A 13670-nucleotide genomic window follows, 5' to 3' on the forward strand; every position below is an offset into this window, starting at 1 on the left:
TTCTCAGAGCCTTTAGCATTCTACTATGCACTGTGACACTCCAAGAGAGGGACAAGGTCAACTTTTCTTAAACTCACATACTTTCTCTCTTTTGAAGTTGGGTATGCACATATTCCAACTTTGGAAAATGCTAGTCTTAGAAGTAGTTCTCTACTGATATTGAATTAGGAAAAAAACAAAAGTGGTTCCATTGTTCTATTTGGGGTTGAGATATTATCTTGTAATTTGCCTTTCAAGGGGGTACTTCAGTCAAAAGCTGCCTTCTAATTGGGAGGTAGGGCATGACAGAAGTCACTCTTAAGGATTTTAAGTGAGCAACTCTAAGCCTAGGTGTTTTCCTGAGCAATCTTGGAGTCAAGTTGGTTCTCTCCTTATCTTGCTTGCTTGAGAAGTTTGCAAAATAACAGGTGCTGGCTGAGAGATGAAAAGTGTGTTGATAGGTCTCAGTTTCTTCCCGTTTATATTCCTCAAACTCTCCTTTACGGGTGCTGTCATCCTGGAATGAGACCCATGCAGCCTTCCTTCCTCAAGCCCGCGAAAGGGCTCTCAGGTTGTCCTCCTGACCAGCTCACTCTTCCCGGAGCCAGTGATTTACTGCCCTGGGCTGAGTTGGGGGAAGCCCTTAATGAGCCTTAGGGCCTGGGGCTGTGCTTGGAGCTGCCTTTAACCACAACTATTCTTATAAAAAAAATTTACCAGAAAACTAGGACCCCAGAAGAGGACCTCTGGTGGAGGAGTGGTGGGTGTTTAAAAAAAGGAGGCAGGGCAGCATTCCTCGTCAGCCATAAATTAAAACAAACAAAGAAAAATCACATCCAACTGTAGTCAATGGCTCCTGTAAGAGAAGGAGTGTAATTCAGAGAGGTTTATGTATTTTGGCGGAGGATGGGGCGTGTGGGGGAGTTTGAAAGCATAGAATAACATGACCAGGAACCAGCTCCAGCCGCTGACCAGCTTGTGCTTTCTCACTCGGTCCAGCTCGTGTGCCTTGAGCCAACTTTTTTTCCTTCCTTCTTTATCCCTACTTGATCTCTCCCATGTCTAGACTCCGGGGAGTGTTAAAAGAAGGGCTGCATGTGTCCTTACATTTCATAATTAGGAACCATTTCAAAGCACAGTCATATATTGTATTCCGTCTCGTTCTTACACCCAGCCTGGGAACGAGCATAGGGTTTATCCCCATTTCAGAGATGAGGAACTGAGACATAGAGACAATCCTGAAATCATAGAACAGGTTAATGGCAGGGCCAGGGGGGGACTCTGGGTTCCCAGCCAGGGGGCCAGGCTCCTCTGATCTAGGGCCCTCTGGGCTTTGACATCTCAGATGGAAAAGAACCAACCTTTGGTCACAATAGTCCACCCACTGCAGGCTGAATCAAGATCATGCAGGGTGTTTATTAGAAAACCTTTCTGAGTCACCTCTCAGCGCCAGGGTTTGAGTTGGGATTGTGGAAATCGATGAAGATCACCCGAGTGAGAGGAGGCAAAGGCTATTTGTTCAGACCTTACTATCGTAAGAGAGTCCACTGCCATTTGCATTGGGCAGAGGCTTGATTAATAAGTCTTATTCAAGTCACTTAAAGTATGCCCTGATTGGAGGCAGTTGGCATGGGGCTTATAGGTGGCCAACTAGAAGTGTGATCAGTTAGCAGTCCATATTTGACTTTCACCAGTTGGCCCTAAGTAGGAAGTGGGAGCAAAAATTAGAGAAACTGTTGGTTATTAATCAACTCTTGGTCATTCTGGACCAATAGCTATATGGGTTATTTTTTTGCTTCCCCCTTGGTTGCTATAGATGTCAGGTTGGCTTCCTAGGTGGGTTACTGCCAGTTGTGAGTCCCAGTTCAATTTTTATATATACTCTGGCCATTGAATGTTTGTATATTCAGTTTCTTAGGACTGAGAGGGGCAAAGGAACAAGGAGGAGACCGGGAAGTGCATGAAAGTGAGGGCTCTGGCACCACCTGAGAATTAATAAAGCTCTGCCCCCTACCTTTTGGGCCAGACACTGTTAAGGGTTATTAGGAAACAGAAAGAAAGAGGTGAGAATTGATCTTTTAGTCTTAATATCTTCTCTCTGGTCCAACTTTATTTCACTTGATATTTTTAGTTTCTGCTCTTTGAGAAGGACCTTAATGTAGAGGAATACTGCTCATTATTTCAAAGATAGTGAACTTTTAGATGTTATTAGCAAGTGTGCATCCAGCTCTCTGCCACCTGGTCCTAGATACTTTGGGTACTTTTTTGGTTTTTAATCCTTACTGGAGGATATTTTTTCCATTGATTTTTTTTAAGAGAGAGTGGAAGGCGGGGGTGGGGGGAGACCTGCAGCCCTTGACTGGGAATCGAACCCATAACCCTTCAGTGTTCAGGCTGATGCTCTTACCGTGGAGCAACACTGGCCCGGGCACTTTGGGTATTTCCTGATTCTGGCTCCTTGGAGAGAGTCTGTTTTGATTGGAGGAAATGGGGATGATTTCTTAAAGGAGGTGACATAAGAAATAAACTTTGAAGAATGGATAGATTTTGGGGTAACTTATAAGTGGAAAGAACAGGACAATAGGAGCAGTGTGGGCAAATGTATGGAGTAGAAATAGGTTGTATTCACAGAATGGCAAATAGCCTGGTAGAGGAGTAAGATTAGCATGGGGTAAGCTTGGAGGGCCTTTGAATTCATTCTTAGGAGCTTGGATTTTATCGGTGTGGGAAGTCTTAATGTTTTTGAACAGGATCTGAAATGATCAGAGCTGTATACTTAAGATTACCTTGGCAGGAGGATGTGTGCGGACTTTGAAAAATAAGGCAAGTTTGAAGCTGGGGAAACTAGTCTTTTAACTGATTTCAACAAAGAAGAAAGAAGTTTGAACAGAAGCCAACATGTCTTTTGGAAAGCAACTGTCAATACACTCCAAATTAAATGTTTTTAGGACATCCACCTTTTACATGCGCATGAGTCATAAACCTGTCTAGCGTGGGGTTTCTGAAACCATTCCTCAGGCTCAGCTGTGAGCCTGGGGAGAACCATTAATCTCCAATTTTAAAATGTTGTTGTTAACAACAGGCAAGAAAGATCCAGAGGGGGAGCTGTAGGAGTGAGGGCAGGAAGTACCAACTTAGGGAGGAAAAAAAGGCAGCTTGGTTTGTTTGGCAAAGGGCAGCAGGGCAAAGAGTGGATCAGTGTACAACAAAATGGGGGGGGGACTTAAAATAATTGTATCATAATATGCCCTTGAAATCTTGGGTTACAAAGATTTGAGTGCATTTGCATTGATCTAAAATTTTGGTTTTTGGAATAAAGGTCTACTATTAAGTTATTTGCTTGTAAATGTTCTAAAAGCCTTAAAATAAGTGCAGGATCTCTGATCCAATTTGTGAATTAATCTTACTGAAGCAACCAGATGCATTTTCAAAGATGTGTGCATGAGACTGTTTGTCACATTATTTATAACAGTGAAAAATAGACACAATAGGAAAATAAATACATTATGATATATTTAAGCTACGACACTGTACAGCCTTAAAAATGATATAACTGTATGTTGGTCTGGCACGACATCCATGATATGGTATGAAGTTTTAAAGAGAGAAGGTGTCCAAACTATACATATAATGTTTCCATTCTAGTAGGAATATATATACACACACACACTAACTAAATACATGTATGTATATATTTAATTATATATATATTTTCCAGATGTCTATACATAAGCACATTAAGAATATTGTATATATTTGTATGTATATATGTATGTATAAGCATCTGGAAGCCACATAGCAAGTACCAACAGAGGTTTTACCTAGGCTGTTTGACATGGCTTCTTTATTTTCTTCTTTAAATATTTCTGTATATTTTTGAAAAAATTTTTGACATGAGAAAATAGAAATTCATTTAAAGAATTTATTTCTGTAAAAAGAAATGGGGTGATTTGACCATTCTAGAACTTTTTTGGCATAAAAACAAATGGTATTTACTCTTTTTCTAATATACATATATACATATTTATAAATATACAAATGTTTGTAAATTATATAAATTTTTATATAGTGTGTGTTTGGGTTACAGTAGCTAAATACACACATCTATCTATAAAAAGGCCATATATGCGTAATTTAGGAAACCTAGAAAGTATACATTCTGATGTGGTTAAATTTTTCTTTTGTAAGAAGATTGAGCAACTCTGTATAATGGTGTGTTTTTCCTTAGAAATTACAGTCTCTTCCAGGTGGGAAAAATCACTACCTCAACCATGGATCTTTCAACCTGAGCTTTGGAGGGTGGTTGCATAGCAACTGCTGTTGGTGTAAATGACTGGTCTTGGTTCTCTGGGGGATGCTATTGATTTGTACAATAAAATTGTGCATTCAGATCCTTTGCTGGTTATTATAGGATGAAAGAGCTGCATGAGCTAGGACCTTTTAGGAGCTCTTTGAAAAAAGACTTATTGGGATAAAGGACAATTAGGTTGTTCCATTGGAGATAGTGCATTGAATACAAGGCAGCAGTGAACACTGAAATTCAAGGATGCAAATTCTTCAAGGAATGAATCCTTTCCCTTCTTTCCATCAACTTTTACTGAGTTCCTACTAGGTACTGGGCCTTGTACTGGTCATTAGGGAGACAGTAATGATACTGTGTGGTCTCTACCGTCTGGGAGCTTCTACTCAAGTGGATAAGAAAAACCCCAAAATTAATAACTTCAATACCTGATGCTAAGTGACAGAAGTATGTACGAGGTATGATGGGGCACTGAGAAAGGGTATCTAATGACACCTGGGGATTGTTCCCTAATCGTTCCTTGAGCAGTGGCTGTGCGCCTTGGCACTGGGGAGACAGATCAATGAGACTTGGCTCCTGGCCGTAAGGATTTTACAGTCTTATAGGGGAGACAGAAAAACCCCTAATTCAGTCTCATACAACGTGGTAAATGCTCAGCTAGCACAAGGATTAAAACACGAGAGCATGGAGGTGGAGATTAATGCCTGTTTAATACCCTACTGTTTACAGAGCCCTTAAAACATACATTACCTCATTTGATGTTGATGAACCGGTAGGATTTATCTCTCTTTTATTGATGAGGAAACTGAGGCTTGGAGATGTTGTGACTTGTCTAAGGTTGGTGTATTAGTAATAAAATACCATTGAACTAGGTGGCTTAAACCACAGATGTTTAGTTTTTCACTCTTCCGGAGACTAGAAGTCTCAGATTAAGGTCCAGCAGGATGGGTTTCTGATGAAAACCCTCTTCCCCGTTTGCAAAGGGCAGTCTTCTTTCTGTGCCTTCATGTGGTAAAGAAAGAAAAGGAGTGAACTCCCTGGTACTCTTCTTATAAGGACGCTAATCCTATCAGACCAGAGCCCCACCCTTAGGATATGACCTCATTTAATGTTAATTATTTCTTTAGAAAACCTATCTCCAAATATAGTCACACTGGAGCTTAGGGCTTCATCATATACATTTGGAGGGACATAAAACATTTAGTCCATAGCAGCTGGGCTTCAGCTCCCAAACCATGGGCGTGTGAGTGCATGTGTGTATTTTGTGCACCACACTAGAACTCAGAGGCATTTCCCAATGTGATGAATGAGTGACTCTCTCATGAGGAGCTCTGACATTTGGGATCTCCTGCTATGCTCCCTCCTCCAGCTTGTCTTCAGGACTTACTTTCCACAGTGTCCTGAGTTTTTGCAGAATCCATCAGTACTGATTTTGAGCTTGTCACTTGGAACTTCCAGTTTTAAGGGGGTAGGAAGGATGGAGATGAAACAGGGCTTGTGAGAACTGGGGCTGGAATGGGGGGTTGAGATCAGGACCTGGGGCTGGTTCTATTTTAAAAGAGGAGGATGCCTGGGTAGGTTCCCATTACCTGGTCCAAGATGAGACAGCAGCCTGCTCCAGGACTATTTAGAGGATCAGGAGGTTGAGGTGAAGGTGAGCCAAGAGCAGCAGTGAGGGCCACTGGGCCGGGAAAGGGCATTTTGCTGCTGCCCCATATTGCACACCCCTTCTTTTTACACCCCCTTTAGGACAGCAAGACATTTCTTCCTTCTTGCGTGAGGCTGATGTTTCCCCTCCTTGGCCTCCTTTAGTCTCATGATCTTCAGTCTTGACTGCACCTTCAAATTACCACGGGAATATTTACATAATATTAGTGCTCAGGCCCCATCCTCAGAGATGCTGATTTAACTGGAGCATGATCTAGGGTTTCTATTTTTTAAAGCTACTCAAATGACTTTCACATGAACCCAAGGAAGAAAATCAGACACATGCCCTCTGCCCCTTTTTGGGGGTGTGGAACATACACTGTAACCACTGAGCTTCTGACATAGACAGACATCATGGGGTAGATGGGTATCATGACCGTCAAGGTGAAAACTCAGGACTGCATTTGGCCTGTGAGCCTTCAATTGGTAGGCAGGAAGTACAGGAAGAAAGAAAAACCACCCTTAGCATGAGGTAGTCAGGAAGGAATGATTTCAATTTCCGTTGCTGGTTTGGGCAGACACAGTTTCATTCATTTATTCATTGAACAAATATTTACTGAACTTCTGCTATGCACCAGGTGCTGGATTAAGAGCCAGCCCTGGGCATGAGGCAGGGCTGGTGATAGTGGCACAGGCAGGGCACCCCCAGCCTTGGGCAGTGGCTCTTTGGAGAAGTGTGCATTGTCAGAGTGTGGTAGAAGAAGAAAAAAAGGTTCTGCCAGATACCTTTTCCTTTGTCTTCATGACTCAATACTGAAAGAATGAAACTAATTTGTTTTTCCATTTAAAATCAAGCCTAGTCAGAATCTGTAATCCTGTCAGGATGAAAGTTTACACACTCTTAAAAAGGGTCATTATGACAGGTTTAAACTATGGCTTGGCGACCAGGAAAAGAGAACGCATAGCTTTAGACCCACATATTCCACTCAGGCAAAACCGACCGCTCTGACACCCACAGATGTCCATTCATCTCTGCTCGGTACATTCCACTAAACAACCCCAGTTGATAGCTCACATTCTGAAGATTTTTCAAATATTATTGTTAAGGCATTTCCCATTGTTTTGTTTAATTCAAGAGGGCTTTTATTTAAGACGTAGAGGTCATAGTTTTTATCCTTAGGCTTGATTTAAAACCTAGCCTTGACAGATAGTAAACAGTGGTCTCCTTTTCTTGTAACAGTAGTTCATGACACTGTGGTAAGAAACTAAACTTGGCAGCTGAGCATAACAGAAATTGCGTGGGTTTTGGAGTTAAACAGACCCAAATATAAATCCTGATTCTGTCAGTTACATTGTTGGGTTCTAGGGCAAGTTACTCAACCATTTGAGCTTCTGTTTTTTCAACTTTAAAATGAGGTTTTTGATGAGTACTCCTTACCCCCTCTGTAATGTTGTGACACATCCCTCCACAACCTCAGGGCCCAGATTCGAGGAGGTATGCAGAGAGAACACAGAAGGTCTTCATTGACATTCTACTTTGGAAAAAGAGACTGCATAATTCCTACCATGAATTATAAATATCAAAGGAAGGTAAATAGCATGTTTCTCATACGTGTAAATGACATTTGATTTGTATGTTTGTGAATAGTTGAATGGTAGGCAGCTGCAATGGCTTTATGTTGAAGTAACAAGAAAAACAACAATACCTGTCAATAGAGCCTTATCTGCGTGCCAAACACTTCACACATGCTGTCTCACTTTATCCTCACAGCTCTCAAAGAGAAGTGTTATAATTTCTACTTATAAATAAGGAAACTAAAGACTAGACCATTTTTCTTTCCCAAAGCCACCCAACCGGTGGGCAGAGTTGGGGTTTCAAGCCAAAGGTTGTCAGTAAATCACTGAAGATGGTGTCTGTTATATCAATAATTAATAATTAATAGATAACCAATATTATTTCTTGACAAATCTCAGTCATGAGGTTAGCATTCCAGTACCAATATGTTGGAATTTGCTGAATAGAGTATCAGTACCTGCAAGTAGGCAGTGCTTGGCTGTCCGAGAGCAGTATTTCCTGAAATGGGGGCATAAACTGGGTGAATGGAGTAATGCTCCCTAAAGAAGCCAGGGCTCTTTGGGACAGTGGCATCTACAATGCAGTGATTACTCACTAGTAATTTTAATGTTGGCTTTATAGTTTATTGAATGAATGAACAATTATTTCCTTAATTGTTTTGCCTTTGTTGGACATTTTGGTTGAGTACAATTTTTCCATTTCACTATAGGGCTCTTTTGGGTACTTTCTTGAATACTTATTTATTTTGGTTTAAGTCTTTGCAAATGTATCTTTTGAGTGACATGTACAGCCTTTTGACATTTATGTTGTAATGACATGTAAAGGCTTTAAGATCTATAGCAAGGCTAGAATTCATCCAGTGACTGCATTGAACAACAGAATATGCACTTTGCAATGATTAAAAAAGTCAATAATTTTTCTGTAGTCAGCCTAATGATTTCAACTAATCTTTAATATACATGAGTTTAATTCCTATTAGGAGCAGAAAGCTTGGAATCCTTTCAGGTCTCCCTTCATACTTATCTTTAAGAATTTAATCTTTTTCTGAGTATCAGTCTGTAGCTGGTTATTTTGCATTTATCCGGGTCAAAATGTGGTTAGAGTGATGACATACAAAGGAAACTCAGGACTCTTGACATAGAGCCAGAGGCCTGAATAAACATTCCTGTGTCTGAGATTTTGGGGTTGGGGAGGTCGCTGGACCTGTCCCCTCAAAATGCCAGGAGCTTACTGCATTTTCCTAGAAAATGTGACTTTGGTGATAAAAAAATACATAGTGATCATTGTTACATGGACATTTGAAATATCTGGCTCTTTTAAAATTGAGCAGATGATGTTAAAAGGTTGGTGGTGGTGTTGATGAAGAGGAGAGTGAGTGGTTGGTAAGATCTTAATAACAGTCCTTTATTGAGGCAAACAAAACCCAGAGACAACATTTGGGCAAATACTATTAAAAGCACAGCAACACAAAACCCGCAGGGGTTTTGAATACACCCAAAACCAGATTCCAACTCTCCGGGCTTGCACAGTTCCAGAAAAGATTCATGTAGGGGATTAATGGGCTGCGTAAGGTGTCCGTGGCCAAGAGGAACTGACAGGGTCAAACCTCTAGGAGTCCTCACATTTCTGGTTCCCCGTTAGATTTTATCTGCTGTTTTAAGCAGTAGGATCTGGCAAGAGGAATACAAAAGACTCTGATTCAACTTTCAGAATAGCTGGGGGAGGAAGCAAGGCCGTGGCTCTCTTAATAGTCCTCTGTGCTTTTAGACCACAGCGTGAGAATTTGGAAATCTGAGGGCAGGAGGAGGCTGCAGCAGGAATCTTGGCCTCGTATCAGTTTTAGGGAGTTTAGCATGAAGGTATTTACTTTTTGGAAGATAATATTAGCTCATTTATTTCCTATGGAAACTGGAAAATAAACACTTTCTTTAAAATAAACACATGCACATACTTAATTTCTATTGTACCCTTTCCCTGACTAGTGAGAAAGAAGTGTGTGTGTGTCTGTGTGTCTGAGTTCGTGCTTCTTTGTGGCTACATTTTTGGTTTGCTTCGACTTATTTTATGCTGGCTGCCACGCAGACATGGATGGGTGGATTTGGATCAGGGTAAGGGCGGTTTGCCCATTAGCTGCCTTGGTGGGACGTTTGCCTACCCGTGGGCAGGCGTCCCTGAAGTTCAGCCTGTCTGTCAACGTGCCGATGCAGCACGATTGATGTATTTTGAGGTGGAATTCTTTTTCAGGGTCTGCTTGGGCCGGCTCCTGGTCTAGTGCCATGTCTTACATAATAATGTATATCACGAACGTTCGCTGAGAAACAAAAAATGGGCCCGTGTTTCTGAAGTGCACTTTGGCTTCGGGCAGTCCTGTTTGCTCATCGAGTTTTGGTAAAATTCTTTTTGCAGTAGCCTCGGAGTGAGTCCAGAGCATAGAAAAGAAGGCTGCATTGTGCTCGTGGGATTAGCAGTTTATCTGTCACCAGTCCTGTGAAAGAGCCAGGCTGTCTCACTAGTGGCTAATTCAATGCCACTCTTCTAGGGTAGCAGGGAGTCACTTAGTGCGTGTTTTAGTCAGTCTCTGAAGTAAACGAAGGTGTGCTGATTTCTACATAGGAGCAGTGGGTCTGAAAAAGGGGAATCGTTCTAGGTTTATTAAAACAAATAATGGCATTACACCCCCTCCTTCCATTGGCTTTGAGCATGGTATCAAGTGTGGCATTGCTGGGGGTGTTGCACCAGGTACTCATACTGCATATCAAATCACCCCTCAGTTTCTATGGGTCAGAAATTTTGATGGAGTTGCCTTGACTTCATAGATCAATTTAGGGAAAACTAACCTATTTATAATGTTGTCTTTTGATTCATAAACATGGTATGCCTTTCTATTTATTTATTTAGAGCTTTAAAGATTTCTTCCAGAATGGTTAAGCAGTTTTTAGCATAGTAGTCTTACACATTAAAAAAAATGTATGGCCCGGCCGGGCATGGCTCAGCGGCTGAGCGTCGACCTGGGATCCAGGCGATCAGGGTTTGATTCCCAGTCAGGGCACATGTCCGGGTTGCGGGCTTGATCAATGACTCTCTCATCATTGATGTTTCTCTCTCTCTCCCTCTCCTTTCCTCTCTCTGAAATCAATAAAGATACATTAAAAAAATAATAATAAAAAATAAAAAAAATTTAAAAATAAAAAAAATTTATGTGTAAGTATTTTATGTTTTTTCTTGATACTATTGTAAATGGTATTATTTTGAGGTAGCTTAGTGGCTCTTTTGACTCAGGCTTTATTAAGAGGTTTCTGTAAAGATATTTTCGAGGGCTGCAGTCATCTGAAGGTTTGCCCGGTGCTGGAGGATCTGCTTCCAAACTTAGTCACATGACTTTTTGTAGGAGGTTTTTGTTTCTCTCCACATGGGCCTCTGGGCCTCTTGCCCTTTGGGCCTCTGGGCCTCTTCTTAACTGTGTGACAACTAAGTCCTGGGGGGGGAGGGGGGGGAGAGAGAGAGAGAGAGAGAAACTTCTCTGTTGCTTTTCTGTTTTCTAGTTTATTGATTTCTGTTCTTTATTATTTCCTTCCTTATTCACTTAGGGTTTAATTTAGGTGTTTTGTTTGTTTTTTAGTTTCTTGAGTAGGAAGAATTTAAAACATGTTCTTTCTCATGTGAGCATTTAAAGCTATACATTTCCCTTTAAGCACTGCTATAGCTGTATCCCGCACATTTTGATATGTTGTATATTTGTTATCATTCAGTTAAAAATATTTACAAATTACCCTGTGATTTCTTCTTTGACTCAAGGCTTATTTGGAATTATTTTATATAATTTCAAAAATGCAGGGATCCTCCAGTTATATTTTTGTTATTCATTTCTAATTTATTTCCATTGTGATCAGAGAATATACTTGATGTGATTTCAATTCTTTAAAATATATTGAGACTTCTTTTATGACCCACCAGAGGTCTTTCATGGTGGATGTTCTATTTGCACTTGACAAGAATGTACATTTGACTATGTTACATGTAGTGTTTAAAAAATACCAATTAGGTCATTATTTGAATTTTCAGATCTTCTACACCCTTACTGAATTAAAAAAAATCCACTTGTTCTACCAGTTACTGAGAGAAGAGTGTTAAAATCTTTGTCTCCATGTAGGTTTGTTAATTTTTTTCTTCTGTTCTATTAGTTTTGCTCCATGTATTTTGAGGCTCTGCAACTGGATACATACACAGTTAGGACTGCCCTGTCTTCATGAAGATGGACACATTTATCATGAGAAAACACATCTCTTTCTATCTGTTATTCTTTTTTGTCCTGATGTCTACGGTGTCTGAAATGAATGTATTTTCTCCAGCTTTATTTTTTTTTTAGTGTTTTATTTTATCCTTTTATTATTAATGTCTCTGTTTCAATGTATTTGAAATGTTTTCTCATAGACAGTGTATAATTGAGTCTTTCTTTTTAAAAATCTTATCTGGCAATTTGTTTTGTAATTATAGTGCTTAGACCATTTACATTTTAATGTATTATTTATATACTTGGATTTAACTTTATCATCTTGCTGTTTGTTTTCTATTTGTCTCATATTTTCTTTTCTTCATTTCCTCATTTTCTGAGTCTTTTGGATTAATTTAGTATTTTGTTTTATTTCTAATATTGGCTAATTTTTATATTTTTTTTCTTGGTGGTCATTCTAGTGTTTATAATATGCATCTTCAAGTAATCATAGTTTGCTTTCCATTAATATACTCCCACTTTATATATAATATAAAAACATTAAAGTTATATACTTCTATTTCTCCCCCTCAGCCTTTCTGCTTATGTCATACCTTTTACTTATATACCTATTATGAAAATACATAGTTACCATTTTTGTTTTAAACTATATGTTATCTTTTAAAGAAATTTAAAAAGTGAAACAAATCTCTTTTATATTTGCTTGCACACTTACCATTTCCAGAGTTCTTTGTTCCTTTTGTATATGTGAGTTTCCATCTGTTATCATTTTCCTTCAGTCTGAAGAACTTCCTTTTACATTTATTGTAGTATAAGTCTGCTGATCATAAATTCTTTCAGCCTGTTTTTGTCTGAAAATGTCTTGATTTTGTGTTTGTTTTTAATACTATTTTTGGTAGATATAGAATTCTAGGTCTATTTTTTTTTCTTTCTTTCAGTACTTTAAAGAATGTCTTTCAGTTGTTTTTTGACTTACTTTGTTTCTGATAGAAAGTCAGTGATTTTCTTATCTTTATTCTTCTGTATCAGTTGTGTGTGTTTTCTCTCTGGCTACTTTCAGTACTTTCTATTTCAAGTTTTCGGCTATTCTAATATGATGTACCTTAATGTGTTTTTCTTTGTGTTTATACAGTGTGAGCTGTGTTGACACTCTTGGACACTCTCTCTCTCTCTCTCTCTCTCTCTCTCTCTCTATATATATATATATATATATATATATATATATATATATATTCCAATTTTGAAAAATTTTGGCTGTTCTTTTATATATTTCTATTTCTATGTCTGCATATTCACTAATACTTTTTTTTTCCTAGTTTGCAATCTGCTATTACTCTTATTCAGTAAAATTTTCATTTTGGATAATGTATGTTTCAGTTCTAGAAATTCCATTTCATTTTCTTTTATATCTTCTTTTGTTTATATTTTCCTTTAAATATTTGAACATATAAAAATGTCATTTTAAACATCTTCAGTAAATTCTGTTATCTCTGGAATTTCTGTATGTTTCTATTGAGTAATTTTTTTTTTCTGGCTACAGGTCCCATTTTCTTGCTTCTTAGAAGGGCTAGTTATTTTTGAGAGAATACTGGACATTGTAACTGTCACATTGTTAAGTGGATTTTTGTATTTTCTTTTAAAGGTTGTTGGACTTTATTTTGGCAGGAAGCTAAGTTACTTGTAGATGAGCTTGATCCTTTTGAGGTTTCTTTCTTAGTGCAGGTCTGTAGTGGCTTCACGCTAGCACAGTTTAGCCCCAATTCTTCAGGAGTCTCTTCTAAACACACTTCTTGTTCAATGAGATTTCTCCACCACAAATGGTTAGAACTTGGATGACTTCCAGCACTGTATGAGTTCTGGGAATTATTCAGCTTATGGCTCCTTGTTAGTTGTTCTTTCACTCGTAGCTGTTCTTTGCCTGGTTTTGTGGTGTCTTA

The sequence above is a fragment of the Miniopterus schreibersii genome, assembly GCF_964146895.1.
Source record: "Miniopterus schreibersii genome assembly, chromosome: 13".
NCBI lineage: Eukaryota > Metazoa > Chordata > Mammalia > Chiroptera > Miniopteridae > Miniopterus > Miniopterus schreibersii.